Below are 22,919 nucleotides of genomic sequence, written 5' to 3' on the forward strand. Positions count from 1 at the left end.
AATGTTTAAGGGATTTTTGTTGCTAATAATACAGGTTCTATAAGGAAAGTGGCTTAAAAAAAGTCACAAATGATAAATCGTGCAAGCAAACAATTTAAACTTTAAATGCCTATGAAGAAAAAAATTATTAAAAACTGTCATGAAGCTGACAGACTTAGTTGCTTGGGAAAGTATCCACCCATCTTGCAATTTATTGTGCTTTGCTACCTCACCACCTGGAATTTCACTGTTTTCTTTAGGTATGCACCGGTTCATGTAAAGAACATGCTTACAACTGTAAATTTGGTTTTATTTTTGAAGCAAACAACAAATAGGACACCATAGCTGAAATCTTCATTGTGCATAACTATTCACCCCTTAAAGCCTGTACTTTGTAGAACCTCATTTTGCAGTAATTACAGCTGTAATTCGCATTGGATAAGTCTCTGTGAGCTATGTACATCTTGAAATTGGGATTTTTGCCCATTCCTCAAGGCAAAGTTGCTCTAGGTCCTTCAATTTAGATGGTTTCTAATGGTGAACAGCAATCTTCAAGTCTGACCACAAATTCTAAATTAGATTAAGTTCTTCGATATGACTAGGCCACTCCAAAACATTTAGTTTTTCCCTTAAATCACTCGAGTGTTGCTTTAGCAGTATGCTTTGAGTCATTGTCTTGTTGGAAAGGGAACCTCCATCCCAGTCTCAAATCACTGACAAACTGAAACAGTTTTTGCTCAAAAATATCCCTGCATTGCGCACCATCCATCCTCACCTTGACACAGACCATTTTCTTTGCTGCCAAAAAACATCTCCACCATATGTTGCCACCATATTTCACTGTGGTGATGGTGTTCTTGGAGTGATGAGTTGTGTTGGTTTGACTCCAGACATAGCATTTACCTTGGTGGCTAAAAAGTTCAAATTTGGTCTCATCTGACCACTGCACTTTCCATTTGGGAAGTCTCCCACAGATCTATTGGCATAATCAAAACAAGTCATACTATTTTTATGCTATAGTAAAGGCTTCTTTCTGCCCACTCTTCCTTAAAGGTCACCTCTATGGCTTGAACGGCTTATTGTGGTTGCATGGACAGATATACCAGTCTCTGCTTGGGAACTCTACAGCTCCTTCAGGGTTAGCTTTGGTCTCTGTATTGCCTCTCTGATTATGCCTTCCTTGCTCGGGCTGAGAATTTTGTTGGGCGACCCTGTCTTGCCAGGTTTGTTGTGGCACCATGTCCTTTCCATTTGATAATAATGGATATGATGATGCTCTGGGGATCATCAGAGTTTGGGAATTTTTTTTAAAACTCAACCCAGACTTGTACTTCACAACAACTTTGTCCCTGGCTTGTTTGGAGATCACCTTGGTCTTCACGGTGTTTTGTTGTGGTTCCTCTTGCTCAATGGTCTTGCAGCCTATGTGGCCTTTCAGAAAAGAAGTGTATATACAGACAGACCATGTGACACTTAGAGTGCACACAGGTGAACTTCCTTTCACTTCCCCATGTGTTAAATGGGGGTCTGTCTAACAGTCCAAATTCAGCTTACCCGAAGGGACCAGCAGCGCTGGTGGAGCAGGGTAATAGATGTTTGGTGGTCCGGCAATTTGACTCCCATCCCAGGCTGGTGTGGCAAGTGTGGTGGCCTCCGGAAAGTACCATCCCAGGCTGGTGCAGCTGGCATGGCAGGTTCGGTGGTGGTGCTTGGGGCTCTGCTGACATCTTGTGAAAGCCTGGAGGCCCCGCATATTCATTGCTGAGATGAGGTGGTCTCCGGGAAATCCCATCCCAGGCTGGTGCAGCACGTTCGGCGGTGGTGCTCTGTGGTATGGGGGGCTCCACCTGCATCTTGTGAAAGCCCAAAGGCCCTGCATATCCATTGCTGCAATATGGTGGGTGGCGCATGCTCAGATTGAGATCTCAGCAATGAGATCTCACCAGCCTGTGAAGGGAGTGTGATCATCACCTGGCAGTGTTAGACTGGGACCGCCGCAGAATCACCCGACTCCTGCTGCCACCACAGTATTTGTAAGTATATTCCGACTATAAGATGCACCCCCATTTTCCCCAAAATTTTTTTTGGGGAAAAATGTGTCTTATAGTCCAAAAAATACGGTATATTATTTATTAAGGAAACCACATACAGATTTAAAGGCTTCATAATGAAAAGGATGAATATATATGCACATGCCAATTATGGTTTATTTGATCCCATCAATTTAATTTATGCCTATATTTTTCTCACTTCACCAACTTAGACTTTTCAGTGCTGATACTTCACACACAAATCAGATTATAAAGATATTTAAACATAGGTTGTAATGTAACGAAATAGGTAAAAATGCAAGGGGGGGGAATACTTTTGCAAGTCACTGTAGCTATAGGATATACATGCGTGGCAGTTACATTCCTATGAATGAGCCCATAGGAACTACTGGCATCTAAGATGATAACACTAAATGGCATGTGTTACAGATTTTGCGTTAGATAGTAGAAGTTATACCAGTTTCCAGTTGACTGATTTTTTATCTTCAACCACATTTCACTTTTAAAAGAGTTCTCTTTCTTGAATATTTCTTTTTGTATTATCTTCCAGATTGATTTGGGGCTTGCATTGACTAGTTTGTGTATTAAAAGGAATATACAGGTTTATTGTAAAATTTAAAAAAAGAAGATGTATCTCTTGCGACAGATATATGGAAAATTAATATTGATTGTAAAACAGTTTGCTTTCAGGTTTTATTATTTTTGCAATGATTTTATCTGAAGGCAGATAAGAAAGAAAAGCCAACTCCAAATTATAAATATAGGCTGTTCTCAAATTTAACTTTGAAACGTGGAACGAGAAAGAGCAAGGAGTTTAAAATATATTTCTTTTTGTTTATAAGAATAATTTATATTTGCAGAATCTTGTGAACTGTGAGCAAGAAAGATGAAGAGGCAAACAGGGATTTACGCAGATGTCATCCATTCATTCCTCAGGTCAACATGATCTGGTCAGACTCAGGAGGTAAGTGCAGCAAGAGGATTAATAAGGGTATTAGTCTGAATAGCTAAGAAATATAACATGCAGCACAAAGCCGCCAGAAAATAAAATACAAATGGCCATTCAGTTTTTAAATTAAACATTGTAATAAGATTACCCTTTCATTAAAACTGATCCAAAGGCATTCAATGAGGCAACACTTATGACATTTTACCCAAACAGTAAAACAGTAAAATGTATTGGATATTGCTGCAAAAACTAGAATAAATGTAAATACTTGTATGAGCATAGATACAATTACAGAGCTATATTAGCAATGTCATAATAAAACAACTTTATTTTTTTATATTCCTGTATGTCTCCTCCTTTTAAACACAAAGAATTGCAGAAATGGCAGAAAGAAAAAAAATAGGCTACTGGGTGATAGGTCGATTTTCTTTCTGCTTTGTTATTTTTAAAATGACATTATGCTTCCTTCCTTGGGTCACACTTGGGTTTCTAAAACTATTTGAGATATTTCTAACTGTATTTCAATCTTTGTAACAACTAGTATGAGATTTGTTCACTGGAAGCAATATTGCAGGATGACATGTAGTGTCTTAAAGAAAATTACCTATTGTTTAAATGTATTTTTGAAAACATTTTTGGCATTGAGCAGGAACCTGTATCATCTCTGCCTGCTGGAATCTACCTTGTATATCCTCCTAAAAAACAAACTATACCATCAGGAAGCTGAATTGCTAGCATTTACACTACAATTGTTTGGCAGCAACTGTTTAACTTTTTCATGACACATGACATACATTTACGCCAAATCTCATGTCCCTGACTTTGATGCAGGCTCTGGAGCTGAGCACGCATATTTCATTACACATAACAGCCGAATTAATCATCTGTCATGTGCCCTTAACAGCTGCAGGTGGATTGGTACTCCACCCTTGGCTGGTAACCAGTTAAATCTTGCTATCAAACTCTGACAGCATTGATTTAACATGTGTCAGTCATCACAAATCCCACCCATCTGCAACCATGTCATACAATCGGGGTGTTGATTGGTTGTCATGACAGTGGGAGGTCTGCAGAATACCCTTGCTCCTGTCATTGTGAATTTTCCATGAACGCCATACAAATTTTTGAAAAATGTTTTACCTATTAATTAAAAAATATATATGCTTTTACTGACCTTGTAATCAACATGGTAAATAAAAAAAGAACAATTGTGGAAGTGCACTTTTTTGCAATGTCAGTGAATATTTTTACCATTTTGCAGCACACTATATGGTAAAATCAAAAGTACAACTTGTCCTGCAAAAAACAAGCCCTCATATAGCTATAACAGAAAAATTAAAAAATTATGGCTCTTGGAAGAAGGGTACCAAAAAATGAAAATGAAAAAAAAGGAAACTGGCCAAGGTGTGAAGGGGTTAATCATAATCAGTAAGTGTGATATGAGTTTTTGTGCCTCCTGTGCAGTACGTCTGCAGTACAGCCCATACAGCTTTATCATATTTGGCTATCTAAAGGCCACCTTAAATGAACAGAAATGCAAATAATTCCTTGGTGGTTCACATGAGATTATATGACCCTCATAATTAGCAGAAATATATATTTTCAGATAAAAAAGAGCTCCTAGATACAGTAATTTCAGTTGAACATTACAATTTGTGTGGCTAGTTGTTAATGGAAAAGTGCTGTATAAAATATACAAAAAATGCTTTTTCAGCTGCAACATGAATTGTATTCATTGAGTTTACTTTATTTAATGACATATTACTTTCTGACCTCTCTTTTATAAGTCAAAAACAAAACGTATTAAGCTACTGAACCCTCTCCATACACGTGAATCCACTCCATAACAGAATAGTACAGTAGTTAGAAAAAGGCCAGAAACTCCTGTTAAAATGTTAGTTTTTTATGCAAAAAAATGATACCAACTAGAATCATTTTAGAGCTTTCCTCACCTTTTATGTTACCAATAATCTGTACAATTCAAACTGAACATTTTTTGAGTGTGAAAATAAAGAACTAAAATAACGTGGTTTGTTCAAATACCCTTTTAAATTGCTGACAGCTTTCAGTCTTTTTGTGCAGGAGTAAATCAGCATGGTACATCTAGAGTTGGCAATCTTTGACAACTTTTCCTTGAAGTTAAGTTCATTATTTGTCATATTGAAAGGGAATCTCCTAACTCCTTTTCAGGTTAACCCATTAAATTTCAATTAGATTCAAGTCCGTGCTATGACTGGGCCATTCCAAAACTTTGATTTTTTTCTGACTTTTTTGTGATAATTTGTAGGTGTGTTTAGGGTCAGTGTTGTGCTCAAAGGGGAAGTTCCTCTTCATCTTTAGATTTTTAGCAGAGACCTGTAGGTTTTGATGGAAAATATACTGATATTTGAAACTGTTCATAATTCCCTTCAGTTGACTAAAGCCCCAGATCAAGCTGCTGAAAAACAGCTGCAAAGTATTATGTTGCCTCCACCATGCTTTACTATGATATGTTGCTCTTTTGGTGATGCAGATTGTTGGCTTTACGACAAACATATAGAATCATAGAATGGTAGAGTTGGAAGGGACCTCCTGGGCCATCTGGTCCAACCCACTGCTCAAAGCAGGATTCACTAAATCATCCCAGACAGATGTCTGTTCAGCCTTTGTTTGAAGACTTCCATTGAAGGAGAACTCACCACCTCTCAAGGCAGTCTGTTCCACTCATAGATCACCCTTACTATCAAAAAGCTTTTTCTAATATCTAATCCGTGTCTCCTGCCATTCAGTTTCTTCCCATTGCTTCTAGTCTTTCCTTGTTCAAATGAAAATAAAGATGATCCTTCTACAATGTGACAGCCCTTGTTTTCTCCCCTACCTTTTGGAAGATAAAATTGTCAGCTAGAGAGGATAAGAAATTCCTTGACCTGTTAGTTTTTCCTGAGAGAGATTCCCAACAAATGTCTGGAAAGTTGAAATCTCCCATGACAACTATGTCATATTTTTTAGAGAATTTGGCCATTTGATGAATAAAGAGTTCATCCATATCTTCAGCTTGCACAGGCGGCCTGTAGTAAATGCCTACAATGGTGTCCTTTCCATGGTTCTGTCCTTGTTTTCTTACCCAAACAGATTCCACAGAACTCCCAGTATATATATATATTTTGGAAACATGTCCAAAAAGTTTAACCATGCTGTCATGAGAACATAACAGTTTTCCATATGTTTTTAGCAGACATTGTGTAGGTTTTGTAAAAAAAATAGCTATTTTTTGTAAATGCAGGCTTCTGAATTGCCACTCTACCCCATAGGTCACATACATGAAGAATGCAGGAGTTTTTGCCACATGCAGTACACAACTAGTACTTGCCAGAAATTCCTGAAGGCCTCTAATGTTACAGCTACTCGGGCCAATGTACCTCTTGGCTTTTCATAAATTTTTGAGGGACTTCCAATTCTAGTGAATGTCATTTTGTGTAAAATTTAACCCTCTTTCATAATTTGCGGGGTGATATTATGCTCACAGATTTGATTTAAACTCATTTTATATTTTCATGAGTTACATAGTACACATAAATATGTTGCTTTACAAAAAATATCCTATGGAAAAGGTGAAAAGTTTAACATATCCATAGCCTCAAACTCTATTTGATCTCTGCTAAGCTTTCTGCAAAGGCATACTTTACGAAACATGGATCACAAAATATTGCATTACAGGGATTACAACACTTGTAGTCACTTCTCCTTGAAATGATAAATTGGGTTATTCTTTGTTTTGAGCAAGAATAATGAAGTAAATCTAGAAGTGTGGAAGAAAACACATTAGGTCTTTTAACTTACACGGGGATTTATAAAGCTAATTCTTCATGGTTGGTAGCCTCTTTTCTTAGGAAACTTAAAAGGACATGTTTAACCTGCTATAATCCCACTAGGATGATTGGTGGACATATTGATGAAGTAGCCAACAAGTACATTAGATGTAATGTGCACTGAGCGGAGAATGAAGATGGGAGGTTTCCACACGCAGTATGCCTTATTTGATAGAGTATAAACCAGTCACTATCCAGCCATAGCATGAAACATTGCTCCTTCATGAGAACAAACATTTTCCTGGCACTCTTTTAGATGTATTTCACTTTAATGTGAATTTCTGAGAAATATTTCACTGATGTCCAATTCTTCCCTCTCCCTGTCACATTCATCTCTTTAAAAAACATATTGTGGTGTTTTTGCTGCAGTGCTCATGAAAGGTTGAGCAAAAAAGGAGATGTGAGTCGCTGGATGACAGGGAAAAATAATAGCTCAGCTGTAGAAAGCTTAAGGTTTTTCATTAAATGTGTCAAACTGACATAATAAATGTTAGTTTTTGTTCGGTATATTAGCTAAAAAAATTCAGTAGCGTTTTATTAAAAGAGTTGAGCCAAGTGCAATTATTATAGACACTTAAAAGGTTGTTGGGTTCTCATATAGCCTGTCTAATGTTCAGAATTGGTCTGCTGTCATACAGAGATAGAGAGCCATAAACAAGGAAATACAAAATACTAGAAAAATCACAGAATTGTAATATATGGAAAACAGACACTTGCTGATGAACATCATCATTTGTAACATGTCATCCCTATTACATGAATATAGCGATAAATTTGCTTATAACCATGGCATTAGCTCTGTAGTAGGAATATAGGGGTTATTTATCACTTTATCGGACTATGTGTGGCACCGTTATGGCAATATTATAAAGGTACACTATAGTAGTTTTTCAAAGATATTATCTGGGAGAATAGAAAGTAATTGGCGATGTGAATGTGGTTTCATATAGCTTTTTTAATTATGTTTTTAAATATGATCATGTTGCAAAAATTAATAAATACACTTCAGACTATGCAATAGGGGTGGACACTGAAAACAAAGTTCCCTTCTGTGAAGATTGTGTACAGGTTTCTCATTCTTAAAGGGTGTGACAAAGTCACTGGTAATGTAATAGAGGGGAGATATGTGTCATTGCCCTTAATGGTGTCAGTGTTGTTAGGGTTAACCCCTTAACGAACACCGATACGCCTTTTAACGGCGGCAATTAAGGGTACTTATGCCTCAGCACTAGAGATGAGCGACTCTGCCTTTCTCAAAAGTCGGGTTGAACGAAATCGGCCGATTATCGTGAAAAGTCGAAGGCTGACTGAAACACGAAACCCAATGCAAGTCAATGGGGAACCAAGGTCGGCAGGGAGTGGAGGACAGGAAACACACCTAAAGGGCCCATTTTAATGCCAAAAACATCAATTCTTATTACTTAAGCTTGCAAACCTTAAATTTACTTTATAATAATAGTTAGGCATTGAAAACTGGTGGTTATTTGGCTAAAGTTGTGGGGGGTGTAGGCCTGGCTCCAGATTTTCATGTGCCCTGGGCCAAAGAGTGTCATTGGGATCCTTTAACACATGCCACAATTCATGATCCTCTGATATGGCAGAGAAATAGCGGTATAGTACAATGAAAAATACTTCACTTCTTACATCTCATGACTGATATCCATTTTAAATTCTCCAATAGCTCCAAAAATGGACAGTATCTTACTCCATACAGTATTATGGCCACCGCATAGTGCGCTATACAGAGTAATGAGGCCCATATATTTCTCCATACAGAATCATTGGTCCCACATAATGTTTGAAACAGTATATGATGAGCTCCACATAATGCTACAGTATATGTTGGTCCCCATGGATGAAGCTCCACTGTGTTATGGACCCAAATAATGCTCCATATATAATGGGCCCCATTTCTAATGCTCCAGTGCATAATAGGCCCTGTAAATGCTGCTCCAGTGTCTGATGTCCACCTTTGGAATGCTCCAGTGTATGGTGGGCCTCACATATCATTCTCCAGAGTATAGTGCTCCCCAAAAATAGCTGTCCCAACATTGAAAACTATTAAATAAGTCTCCTTGCTAGGGAATCCCTGCACTAGTCTGGACTCGTCGTCGTCCCCATCTTCCATCTCACTGCACTTGGACTGTTTAGGCAGAGGGCATACAGACGTGATGTCATTGCGCTCTCTGACCAGAATGTCACTGTCAGGAAGTGTGGAAGACGTCACGGCGGTGGAGCAGGGAGAGGTAAGTATTTCAGCTTTGCAAGTGCTGTGATCCTGAGCAAGCAGGGGGGCCCACTCGTTGGTGACGGCACTGGCACAGGGCCCCTCATAGTACGCCGTTGTGTCTGACGGCAGGTGTGCACCCCCACCGTTAGAGACACTTGATTCTACTATGAGGGACCTTGTGCCAGTGCCGTTGCCAAAGAGTGTGCCCACCCACCTGTCCAGGGCAACGGCACTCACACGGGTGCATGCGCCAGGTGTTGACCCTGGCCCTGTGGGGGGAGGCAGCCCAGTTAGGGAGGTGGAAAAATTGGCATATGTTGATGTTGGACATTCAGCAGCTGCAAATAGAGTAATTGGAGAAGTCCGCGGAAGAGGAGGACAAAAGCAAGCCATTTTTCTGGCAACCTACGTGTCAGCAGGGGAGGGTGGGACAAAATCCTTTGAAACCCATGCATGGTTCACTTTAATGATGGTTAGATCATCAACACTTTGGGTCGATAGACGGGTCCTTTTTTCTGTCAGGATTGATCCAGCAGCACTGAAGACTCGTTCAGATAACACACTAGCAGCAGGGCAAGCGAGCTCCTGTAAGGCATATTGTGCCAATTCAGGCCAGGTGTCAAGTTTACTGGCCCTATAGTCAAAGGGGAATGACCGGTGAGGGAGAACATCGATATGGGAGGAGAAGTAGTTTGTTACCATAATTGACAACTGCTGTCTCCTTTCACTTTTGATCGATGCAGTACTACCAGTCGTGTGAGCGGTACTTGAAAAATCAGTCCACAACATGGTCATGGAACCCCTGTGTCCAATGCCATGTTGGCTGTGTGCACCACGAACACCTCTTTCATGTTGCCCCCTACGGCTTGTTGGAAAAACATCACCGCCGCTGTGTGCTGGGAATGCCTCAAACGGTTTGCCAGAGTTGCTTGTTTGTTAGCCAATATTAGCTCTAGGTTCTCCTGTGGCATGATGTTTTGGAATTTGCCTTGATAGCGTGGATCCAGGATGCTGGCCAACCAGTAGTCATCATCGTTCATCATTTTGGCAATGTGGGGGTCCCTTTTTAGGATCTGCAAGGCATAATCAGACATGTGGGCCAATGTTCCAGGTGTCAATGATGCACTGCAAGTGCTGGGTGGAGGAGCACTTTTTAGCAAATCAACATCCCTACAGTCACGCACAAACCCTGTACCTGACCTTGCCACGCCAACATTTTTTCTTGCCCCCTGAGAAGCATCCTCCTCCCCAAAATAATCATCCCCATTATCCTTCTCTTCCTCTTCTTCCTCCACCTCGTCCACGAGACTTCCCTGAGCAGACAATGGCTGACTCTCATAAAGGCTTCCCTCCTCCTCTTCCTCCTCGGCTGCAGACGCCTGCTCCTTAATGTGCATCAAAGTTTGCATGAGGAGACGCATAAGTGGGATGCTCATGCTTATGATGGCGTCGTCTGTGCTTACCAGCCATGTGCATTCCTCAAAAAACACTGAAGGAATTTACAGAGGTCTTTCAGCTTCGACCACTGCATACCAGACAACTCCATGTCTGCTTGCAAACTGTCCTTGTATCCTCCCACAAATGAATTACTGCCTGCCTCTGTTCGCACAGCCTCTGAACCATGTGCAGGGTGGAGTTCCACATTGTTGCAACGTCAATAATTAGGCGGTGCTTGGGAAGGTGGAGCAATCGCTGCAGCTTCTGCATACGACTGGCGTGTACGGGCGACCAGCGGAGGTGCGAGCACAGTCTTCGCACCTTCTCGAGCAGGGCTGTTTACTCCAGATAATTATTGAGGATGCACTGCACCACCAGGCTCAAGGTGTGAGCCAGGCAAGGTATGTGTCTGAGTTTTGAAAGGGCTATGGCGGCCACAAAATTCCGGCCGTTATCACTAACTACCTTGCCTTCCTCAAGATGTAGACTGCCCAGCCATTACTCAGTTTGTCACTGCAAGTAGTCGGCCAGTACCTCTGCAGTGTGTCTTTTGTCACCCAAAAACATCATCTTCAGCACAGCCTGCTGACGCTTACCACTAGCTGACCAATAGTGGGACAACTCGTGTGCAACACTGGCAGCTGCGGATAGAGTGCTCGTGTGACTGCGCTCTGTGGACGAGCTTTCGCTTCTGGAGGAGGAGGGTCGAACGCCTACAGCCAACTGTATCCTATACCGTGGGCTAGGCAGCACTGTCCCACCGCCGCTGTCCCCTGCATCCACCACATTAACCCAGTGCGCAGTGATGGACACGTAATGGCCCTGGCAATGCCTACTGGACCATGCATCTGTTGTGAGGTGCACCTTTCCACTCACTGATTGCTTGAGTGCATGGACAATGCGGTCTTTCACATGCACGTGGAGGGCTGGGATGGCTTTTCGCGAAAAGAAGTGCTGACTGGGTAGGTCATAGCGTGGTACTGCGTAGGCCATGAGCTCGTGGAAAGCTGTGCTTTCAACCAACCAGTAGGGCATCATCTCTAACGAGATTAGTTTGGCAATGTGGGTGTTCAAAGCCAGTGTATGTGGATGAGAGGATGAGTACTTTCTTGTCCTACTCAGAGTCTCTGGTAGGGTGAGCTGGACTTGAGAGCTGCATATGGTGGAACTAGCGGTGGACATGGCGGACTGAGAAAGGGTTGGTGATGGTGATGGTGTTGGAGGTGTTGCTGATGGCCTAGATTCAGTCTTTCATAGCAATAACATTGTGATTCCATGAATGCTTTGCCCTTGCGACGACACCTTTACATTTGCTGCTGGTGGTGTGCTAACCGGTGGGCTTACAATGGGGGAAGCGATGTAGCGTTGCTGACTACCTTCATTCGGAGCAGGTGCACATGTGGTACGTGAGGTTTGGTATTCCGTCCACGCTTGCAAGTGCATGGTGGTTAAATGTCTAAGCATTCAACTGGTATTCAAATTTCTCAGATTTTTCCCTCGGCTCAAGGTCTTTGCTCACTTCTTACAGATAACTTTTGCCTCATCATTAGGATTTTGTTCAAAAAAGTGCCACACTGCACTCTTCCTACTATGGAAGACATTTTGAGACCTTGCACGCTGTGCTAATTTGACCATCTGGCCAAGCTGTCCTGCCACTCTTTTGGTTTTTGTAACACGTTTTTGGACTGCTCCAGGCCTGCCAGATAACAGCTGTTGCGATGTCATTGCCTGCTGCGGATCCTCCTCCTCCTCTTCTGAGATATTGGCAGCGGCACCCTCTTCCCCCAATGGATGCCAATCTGGATCAACAACTGGGTCATCCATCACCTCCTCTTCAATTTTATGTGCACCTTCCTCAGTGTCACCGTGTAAGGTGGTAAAGTATGCGGGAAGGGACACCTGAGTTTCATCAGGGTCTGATTCTGCCTCAGTACACTGCGAGGACAATATAGTGCTCTGAATGAATATACCAGCAGAAAAATCTAGCAGTGGCTGTGTATCAGTGCATTCCATGCCAGATTCATCTTGAACTGGGGAATTCACGATTTGACTTGCTAACCCAGGCATGGTATGTGAAAAGAGCTCCATGGAGTAATTGGGAGTGTGGCCTGCCATATCCTTCAATTTTGGTAGGGATGAAGGACACAAGGAAAGGTGTTGTTCCTGACCAGGAGTTTCTAATGATGACTCAGTGCTTTTATTTTTTGAAACATCAGAAGAGGAGGCGAGAGAGCTGGAGGCTGTGTCAGCAATGTAAGCCAAAACTGGCTCCTGAAGCTCCGGCTTTAAAAGTGGTTTACCTACTCCCAGAAAAGAGCCTTTGAGGCCTTGTGGAGCCAGACGATGACGCAGGCTCAACACCTCCTGCATTAGGTGCTATTGTGCTTTTGCCACTACCAATAGATGCAACACCACCACCACCATCGGGACCAGCTGACAACTCCCGCCCACTTCCATGGCATCTTCCGCTCATTTTTGTGAAAATGTACCCAAAATACCACCAGCTATATGGTATTGTAAAAGAAGGTAGAAAGTGTATCTACTATTGGTGAGAATTTGAATCTCACTAGAGATTTGAGGATGCAGAACTATTGTCTCTGGCCAAGTAGAGATTACACCTCAATGTAACAGGCTGAAATTGGATGGTGAATGACAAGGTGGAGGGTGTCTATAGGACAGGTGAGATTTTGAATCTCACTATTGATTTGAGGAGGCAGAACTATTGTCTCTGGCCCAGGGGAGATTACACCTCAATATAACAGGCTGAAATTGGATGGTGAATGACAAGGTGGAAGGTGTCTATAGGATTGGTGAGATTTTGAATCTCACAATAGATTTGAGGACACAGAACTATTGTCTCTGGCCTAGGAGAGATTACACCTCAATGTAACAGACTGAAATTGGATGGTGTATGACAAGGTGGAGGGTGTTTATAGGAATGGTGAGAATTTGAATCGCACTATAGATTTGAGGACGCAGAACTATTGTCTCTGGCCCAGTAGAGATTACACCTCAATGTAACAGGCTGAAATTGGATGGTGAATGAGAAGGTGGAGGGTGTCTATAGGATTGGTGAGATTTTGAATCTCACTATAGATTTGAGGACACAGAACTATTGTCTCTGGCCTAGGAGAGATTACACCTCAATGTAACAGACTGAAATTGGATGGTGTATGACAAGGTGGAGGGTGTTTATAGGAATGGTGAGAATTTGAATCACACTATAGATTTGAGGACACAGAACTATTGTCTCTGGCCCAGTAGAGATTACACCTCAATGTAACAGGCTGAAATTGGATGGTGAATGACAAGGTGGAGAGTGTCTATAGGATTGGTGAGATTTTGAATCATACTATAGATTTGAGGACGCAGAACTATTGTCTGTGGCCCAGTAGAGATTACACCTCAATATAGCAGGCTGAAATTGGATGGTGAATGACAAGGTGGAGGGTGTCTATAGGATTGGTGAGAATTTGGATCTCACTAGAGATTTGAGGACGCTGAACTATTGTCTCTGGCCCAATTGAGATTACTCCTCAATGTAACAGGCTGAAATTGGATGGTGAATGACAAAGTGGAGGGTGTCTATAGGATTGGTGAGATTTTGAATCTCACTATAGATTTGAGGATGCAGAACTATTGTCTCTGGCCCAGGAGAGATTACACCTCAATGTAACAGACTGAAATTGGATGGTGTATGACAAGGTGGAGGGTGTCTATAGGATTGGTGAGAATTTGGATCTCACTAGAGATTTGAGGACGCTGACAATAATGCTATCAGTCCAAGTATGGACGCAGGCAGCCTAATATGCAGGACTGCTGCACAGTGCACACACAAAAGGGTGGAAAAATGAACGCTTGGTAACTGTGCAGAAAAGAGGAAGAAAAGTATTTTTGCTTTTAAGAAAGCAGTTTGCACAGCAGTGTGCAAACAGCAATGCAGCTATCAGGGAGCCTTATAAGGCAGCCTAATAACCAACAGAGCTGATGCACAAAAATAGAGCCTCCCCTGTCACTGCACACAAAGTGTTGTGTTGTAAGTGGAAATCGCTAACAGCAGAAGCAATTTTTTTGGTTCTTCTTCCCTGCCTAACGCTCTCCCTACAGAATCAGCAGCAGCAGCAGCTCTCCCTATGTTAAGATCGGCATAAGTAAGATGACGGTTGGCGTGCATGCCCTTTTATAGCCCCTGTGATGCCACACAAAGCCAGCCAATCACTTGCATGCCCTTCTCAAAGATGGTGGTGATCAATGCCTATGTCATCGCGTTGCCAACAGTGTGTGTCCTCCATCATTGCCTGAAAAAAGGCGCTGGAAGCATCTTTTGAAATGCGACTTTGGCGCTCTGGTCGCCGACCTCGTGGCCGACCTCATGCTATGGTCGGGTTTCATTTCATGAAACCCGACTTCAGCGAAAGTCACTGACTTTTGAATATGACCGACCCATTTCGCTCAACTCTACTCAGCACCACTTATAAAGAAAAGGAGGGAAGAAAACTTCCAAGACAACAATTACAGGTCAAAGTATAAAATTGCTTTATTGGATACAGGGCAAAGAACACTAAAATATGCTAAAATGCTGATAGCTTGTTAAAAGACAAAAGAACACCATGAGCCATACTTGCTGCATAGAGATACATTAAAGAGGACACAAAAATAAATAAAATGATACTGGGCGGACACCTGGACCCTCTATTTGTCTGCGCGCACTTGCGTTTATCAGGTAATCTAGAACACATGGGATTTAGTGTGTGGTTATTTGTGCTATACATGTCTATGACCTCAGTGTAGCTTTCGGGTACTTACCTGTCTATTTTGTCAGTCACATGGTAGTCTATCATTTTATTTATTTTTGTGTCCTATTTAATGTATCTCTATGCAGCAAATATGGCTCATGGTGTTCTTTTGTCTATTGACAAGCTATCAGTATTTTAGCATATTTTAGTGTTCTTTGCCCTGTATCCAATAAAGCAATTTTATACTTTGACCTGTAATTGTTGTCTTGGAAGTTTTCTTCCCTCCTTTTCTTTGTAAATTTTGACAATAGGTCTTCTTTACAGTCCACGGTAACTTTAGTAATATGGGATAATATCTACGTATGGTATGTTACTCTTTACAATATCCCATATGATATCTGTACTGCTGTGTACCACTCTTTGTATCTATCAGCACCACTTATGTATAGAACCCACCAGAGTCGGAATTTATCTGTGGTGTCAGGCACCGTAGGGTAGCTGAGACCCCAAATAACATAACTCAGGTCAGTTTTTACTGACCCCAGTGTTGCAATGGCCATTATTAACGGTATAACGGTGACAGCAAAACAAAAGTCCAATTTTCCATTTAATTTCTCTCTCCTCTGATGTCATTGCACATAAGAAGAGGGAGAAATAGGGTCCCCCTGATCCCACCCAGTACCTCTGGTGTCCCTGCAACCCCCCGTGAAGTCCCCTGGACTACTGGTGTCTTCTGCCGGCCACATGCACAGTGCTCCCACCGAGATTTGCCGGCCTGCACCCTGCAACGATAAGAAATTTTTCCTATTTGTTTATTTTGATCACTGTGATAGACCCTTTCACAGTGATCAAAAGAAAAAAAATAGTAAATCAAACCCCCCTTTATAATCCCCTTAGTTGGGTAAAAATAATAAAATAAAAAATGTATTTATTTACATTTTTACATTGGAGTTAGAGATGGGCTAAAGTGAGTTGGGCTAAAGTGCGTTGGACTAAAGTTAGGGTTAGGACTGGGCTAAAGTTAGGTATAGGGTTGGGTCTGGGTTATGGTTGGGACTAAAGAAAGGGTTGGGGCTAGAGTTAGGGTTGGGCTAAAGTTAGGGATGGGCGTTAGGGTTGGGCTAGGGATAGGGTTGTGGTTATGGTTGTGATTACGATTATGGTTGGGATTAGGGTTATGGGTATGCTAAGGATAGATTTGTGGTTAGGGTTATGGTTAAGGTTGGGATTAGGGTTAGGGGTGTGTTGGGGTTAGGGTTGTGGTTATGGTTATGGACGGGGTTGGGATTAGGGCTTGAGTTAGAATTGGGGGGTTCCACTTTTTAGGTACATGAGGGGGTCTCCAAACGTGACATGGCGCCACCATTGATTCCAGCCAATTTTGCATTCAATAAGTCAAATGTGCTCCCTCCATTCTGAGCCCTGCCGTGCACCCAAACAGTGACGTATCCCCACATATGGGGTATTGGCGTACTTAGGAGAAATTGCATAACAAATTTTATGGTCCATTTTCTCCTGATACCCATGTGAAAACAAAAAAATTGGTTCCAAAGTCATTTTTTCGTGAAAAAGTAAAATGTTCATTTTTTCTTTCCTCATTGCTTTCGTTCTCGTGAAGCACTTGAAGAGTTAATAAACTTCTTGAATGTGGTTTTGTGCACCTTGAGGGGTGCAGTTTTTAAAATGGTGTCACTTTTTGGTATTTTATGTTGTATCGACCCCCCAAACTCATTTCAAATGTGAGGTGGTCCCCAAAAATAAGGTTTTGTAAATTTTGTTGGAAAAATGAGAAATCGCTGGTCAACTTTTAACCCTTATAACGTTTTAAAAAAAATTTTGTTTCCAAAATTGTGCTGATGTAAAGTATACATTTGGGAAATGTTATTTATTAACTATTTTGTGTGACACCACTCTCTGATTTAAGCGTACAAACATAAACATTTTGAAAATTTAGCAATTTTCAAAATTTTGGCCAAATTTCCGTTTTCTTTCATAAATGCACGCAAGTTATATTGAAGAAGTTTTACCACTAACATGAAGTACAATATGTCACACAAAACAACCTCAGAATCAGTGGGACACGTTGAAGCGTTCCAGAGCTATAACCTCATAAATTAACAATGGTCAGAAAAATTGGCTTGGTCATTAAGTACCAAATTGGCTCTATTACTAAGAGGTTAAGTTAGTTGCATAATTGGCTGGTCTCATGTGGACATTCATAGAGTGGGAGGGAGAATGTCCACTTTATCTCCACCTGCAGAGCTGCCAGGACATATGTGATGTCATGATCATGTGGTCAGTCACATGATGCAAAGAGTCGCATGGTCTGCAGTTTAAATAACTGTGCTCTAGAGGCTTTCTGGGTTCAGCTAGGTGGTAGGGAGGATTTTTCAGTGGTTTGGTGCCGTAAAAAAAGTCTGAACCTGTATTGCTCCAGAGCGGGGTGCCACCCGCATACATATGGAGTGTGTTGCAGTGTTTTGTTTTTTTGTTGTTGTGTTCTGCCTTAGCCAGAAAGGCTGTGTTTATTTCCCATCTTGTTGGTTTATGCTGCATAACAATAAACCAACTGAAGATTTAAAGAGACGGTGCTCTCATTTTCTACCTCTGTTTACTGCCACACGAGTTGAATTGCCACAAACGGTTTTCAATTTGTAATTATGTTTATAGACTTGTGTTTAGGAAAAATAATAAAGTTAGAGCTTCTTGTCTTCCTCGGGTCCGGTGCTGCCTTTCCGCTGTTGCATCCTAATCTTTGTATGGAAGAATACCTTTACTTTTATAGCACACGTGACTAGTGTTGAGCATTCCGATACTGCAAATATCGGGTATCGGCCGATAATCGCTGTATCGGAGTTCCGATACTGAGTTCCGATATTTTTACAATATCGAATACTGGAATCGGAAGTTCCCATAATGCAATGAGCCAGTTGTGTTAGCCAAGTTAACTAATGGCATGGCTGTGATTGGCTGTTGAAATGATGTCATCATGATGCGCGGTCTGTGCGGGCCTGCCGGGGGTCTGTGCGGGCCTTCCGGGGGTCTGTGCGGGCCTTCCGGGGGTCTGTTCAGGCCTGCTGGGGGTCTGTGCGGGCTGCCGGGGGTCTGTGCGGGCCTGCCGGGGGTCTGTACGGGCTGCCGGGAGTCGGTGCGGGCCTGCCGGGGGTCTGAGCGGGCCTGACGGGGGTATGTGCAGGCCTGCCTGGGATTGTGTGTGTGTGCAGGCATTGTCCGATGGGACTACAAGTCCCATCTGGCTATGCCTGCTGCAATGACAGTGATTGACACATTAGCCAATGATGGGACAGTAGTAGTCCCATCATCCGGCTAATGTGTTGAATGTAAAAAAAAAACATACATGCTACATACTACATACATACGACATACATACTACATATATACACCATACATACATACTACATACAGTGCCTACAAGTAGTATTCAACCCCCTGCAGATTTAGCAGGTTTGATAAGATGCAAATAAGTTAGAGCCTTCAAACTTCACACAAGAGCAGGATTTATTAACAGATGCATAAATCTTACAAACCAAAAAGTTATGTTGCTCAGTTAAATTTTAATAAATTTTAAACATAAAAGTGTGGGTCAATTATTATTCAACCCCTAGGTTTAATATTTTGTGGAATAACCCTTGTTTGCAATTACAGCTAATAATCGTCTTTTATAAGACCTGATCAGGCCGGCACAGGTCTCTGGAGTTATCTTGGCCCACTCCTCCATGCAGATCTTCTCCAAGTTATCTAGGTTCTTTGGGTGTCTCATGTGGACTTTAATCTTGAGCTCCTTCCACAAGTTTTCAATTGGGTTAAGGTCAGGAGACTGACTAGGCCACTCCAACACCTTGGTTTTTTTCCCTCTTGAACCAGGCCTTGGTTTTCTTGGCTGTGTGCTTTGGGTCGTTGTCTTGTTGGAAGATGAAATGCCGACCCATCTTAAGATCCTTGATGGAGGAGCGGAGGTTCTTGGCCAAAATCTCCAGGTAGGCCGTGCTATCCATCTTCCCATGGATGCGGACCAGATGGCCAGGCCCCTTGGCTGAGAAACAGCCCCACAGCATGATGCTGCCACCACCATGCTTGACTGTAGGGATGGTATTCTTGGGGTCGTATGCAGTGCCATCCAGTCTCCAAACGTCACGTGTGTGGTTGGCACCAAAGATCTCGATCTTGGTCTCATCAGACCAGAGAACCTTGAACCAGTCTGTCTCAGAGTCCTCCAAGTGATCGTGAGCAAACTGTAGACGAGCCTTGACATGACGCTTTTACGGGCTCGTCTGGAACGGAGACCATTGCGGTGGAGTACGTTACTTATGGTATTGACTGAAACCAATGTCCCCACTGCCATGAGATCTTCCCGGAGCTCCTTCCTTGTTGTCCTTGGGTTAGCCTTGACTCTTCGGACAAGCCTGGCCTCGGCACGGGAGGAAACTTTCAAAGGCTGTCCAGGCCGTGGAAGGCTAACAGTAGCTCCATAAGCCTTCCACTTCCGGATGATGCTCCCTACAGTGGAGACAGGTAGGCCCAACTCCTTGGAAAGGGTTTTGTACCCCTTGCCAGCCTTGTGACCCTCCACGATCTTGTCTCTGATGGCCTTGGAATGCTCCTTTGTCTTTCCCATGTTGACCATGTATGAGTGCTGTTCACAAGTTTGGGGAGGGTCTTAAATAGTCAGAAAAGGCTGGAAAAAGAGATAATTAATCCAAACATGTGAAGCTCATTGTTCTTTGTGCCTGAAATACTTCTTAATACTTTAGGGGAACCAAACAGAATTCTGGTGGTTTGAGGGGTTGAATAATAAATGACCCTCTGAATAAACTTTTCACAATTTAAAAAAAAATTAAACAAAGAAATAACATTCTTTTTTGCTGCAGTGCATTTCACACTTCCAGGCTGATCTACAGTCCAAATGTCACAATGCCAAGTTAATTCCGAATGTGTAAACCTGCTAAATCTGCTGGGGGTTGAATACTACTTGTAGGCACTGTATATATTTCATACATACTACATTCATACAACATACATACATACTACATACATACTACATATATACTACATTCATACAACATACATACATACTACATAATACATACATACTGCATATATACTACATTTATACAACATACATACATACTACATACATACTACATATATACTACATTCATACAACATACATACATACATACTACATACATACTACATTCATACAACATACATACATACTACATATATACTACATTCATACAATTTACATACTACATACATACTACATATATACTACATTCATACATCATACATACCAACATGCTGCATACATGCAACATACATAATACATGCATACTACATACAATACATTCATACATTCATACAATACATACATATAGAGATACAATACATATGTTCCTGTTTTCATGTAGTCATTGACTTCTTGTTTAAACTATACATGATGTTCATACGTTTATCATCAGCATCCTGTTGCTCGGATATTTGTTACATATTCATTTGTTCACTAATTATAATGCCTTGTTTTTTTGTAAACTCATTCTAGTTAAAACCAACTGTGAAAAAAATTCTGTTTCTGATGAAGGTCAATTGTATGACCGAAAACGTTTAAAGGAATGTACTCAACTGGATGCCTTTCACAATAAAGGAACTGTCAAATCAATTTTTCTTTTTGAGTGCCAAGTTTTTGTACTACAGTGCAGCCGCTCAGACCGGAGCCAGGAGTGGCGCGGGGTACGAGGAGAGGTAAGGATTTTTTTTAATATGTCAGTGAGCACTGGACTGTGGGGCCATTCTCGGGGGGGGGGGTGGTGGCTACATTATATTGTATGGGAACTGATGGGGGAGCTACATTATATTTTATGGGGACTGGTGGGGGTGGCTACATTATATTCTATGGGGACTGGGAGGGTGGCTACATTATATTCTAAGGGGTCTGGGAGGTGGGATGTATTATATTCTATGGGGGCTGTATTAAATTCTATGGGGAGGCTGTATTATGTTTTATTGGGGATATATTATATTTCATGGGGGGCTACATTATATTCTATGGGGGCTATATTTTATTCTATGGGTCTGTATTATATTTATTATATTCTATGAGGGGTGATCACATCATACTGTATGAGGGGGCTACATTGTATTCAATGGGGCTGCATTATATCGTATGGGGGCTTCACTATACTCTATGAGGGGGCTACATTATATTCTATAGGGGGCTGCATTATATTTTATGGGGGGCTATATTATATTGTATGGTGGGGCTGCCTTATACTCTAAGAGGGCTACATTATATTCTGTGGGGTAGCTGCATTATACTCTGTGGGGTGGCTGCATTAAACTCTGGAGTGGCTGCATTATACTGTATCGATGACTATGGAGAAAACATTATACATTATGAAGAACTATGGGGTGCATTATACTATGGGAATTGAATTGTCCTACATGGATGAGTATGGCGATGCATTATACTATATGGAGCACTATGAGGAGTGTATTATACTATTTGGAGGACTGAGCAGTGTATTTTATTATATGGAGGACTATGAGGAGTGTATTATATTATATGAAGGACTGAGTAGTGTTTTATACTATATGGAGGACTCAGTGTATTTTAATATATGGAGGGCTATGACGAATGTATTACACTATATGGAGGACTATAGGAAGTGTATAATACTATATGTAGGACTGAGGAGTGTATTTTAATATATGGAGGACTATAGGGAGTATATTATACTATATGGAGGACTATAGGGAGTGTATTATACCAGATGGAGGACTATGGGGAGTGTTTTATACTATATGGAAGATTATGGGGAGTGTATTATACTATATGGAGGACTATGGGGAGTGTACTATACTATATGGAGGACTATGGGGCACATTATATTATATGGAGGACTATGGGCCACATTATACTATATGGAGGACTATGGGGCACATTATACTATTTAGAGGACTATGGGGTGTGCATTTTAAAATATGGAGGACTGTGATGCACATTATAATATGTGGAGGACTATGGGGTGCATTATACTAAGCAAGCAAAATGCTGCCTATTCATCGAGTGATTGGATTGCTTATGCCAGAACAAAAATCATTGTTCTCAGCAGCACATCACCCAATGAAAACTGCAGATGTACTGCTGATAGCGCGATACCATATGGGGACAGATTGATCTAATAGTGATTGCTCTGTTCCCATCATTATTCCTCAGCCGGTGGAAAGAGGCTGGGAACCAAGTGTTGAACAAACTCAATTTTGTTGATCACACTTGTTTAGAGGCCTGAACTCAGCGCATGTAAATACAACGGAAATGCTTTTGTGTGATTTGCAACATGTTAGCATTTGGGTGACCATTTTATACTTTTGCCTAGGGCCCCACTTTGCCTAAAACCAGCCCTGCACACAAGTACAGTGCACACATCACACAAGTACAGAGCTCACACCACACAAGTACAGTGCCCACATCACACAAGTATAGTGCTCACATTACACAAGTACAATACCCACATCAAACAAGTACAGTACTCAAATCACACAAGTAGAGTGCTCAAATCAAACAAGTACAGTGCTCACATCACACAAGTACAGTGCCCATCATCAAACAAGTACAGTGCTCACATCACACAAGTACAGTGCTCACATCACACAAGTAGAATGCCCACA

At 41.6% G+C, this 22,919-nt stretch overlaps 1 protein-coding gene and 1 long non-coding RNA gene across 8 annotated transcripts in view; one reads left to right on the forward strand and one right to left on the reverse strand.

The window, feature by feature from the left end:
* The window catches only part of CCSER1 (coiled-coil serine rich protein 1), a 1,553,450-nt gene that overhangs the window by 622,115 nt on the left and 908,416 nt on the right, over positions 1 to 22,919 (reverse strand). The gene's annotated exons all lie outside the window — the stretch shown is intronic.
* Positions 1 to 22,919, forward strand: part of LOC141101186 (uncharacterized) — a 195,790-nt gene that overhangs the window by 11,029 nt on the left and 161,842 nt on the right. Inside the window, exon 2 of the long non-coding RNA XR_012234908.1 lies at positions 2,891 to 2,994. This is a non-coding gene — a long non-coding RNA (uncharacterized lncRNA). The remainder of the gene's footprint in view (positions 1 to 2,890; positions 2,995 to 22,919) is intronic.

The sequence above is a fragment of the Dendrobates tinctorius genome, unplaced genomic scaffold, assembly GCF_039654945.1.
Source record: "Dendrobates tinctorius isolate UK_male_01 unplaced genomic scaffold, ASM3965494v1 ptg000011l, whole genome shotgun sequence".
Taxonomy (NCBI): Eukaryota; Metazoa; Chordata; class Amphibia; order Anura; family Dendrobatidae; genus Dendrobates; species Dendrobates tinctorius.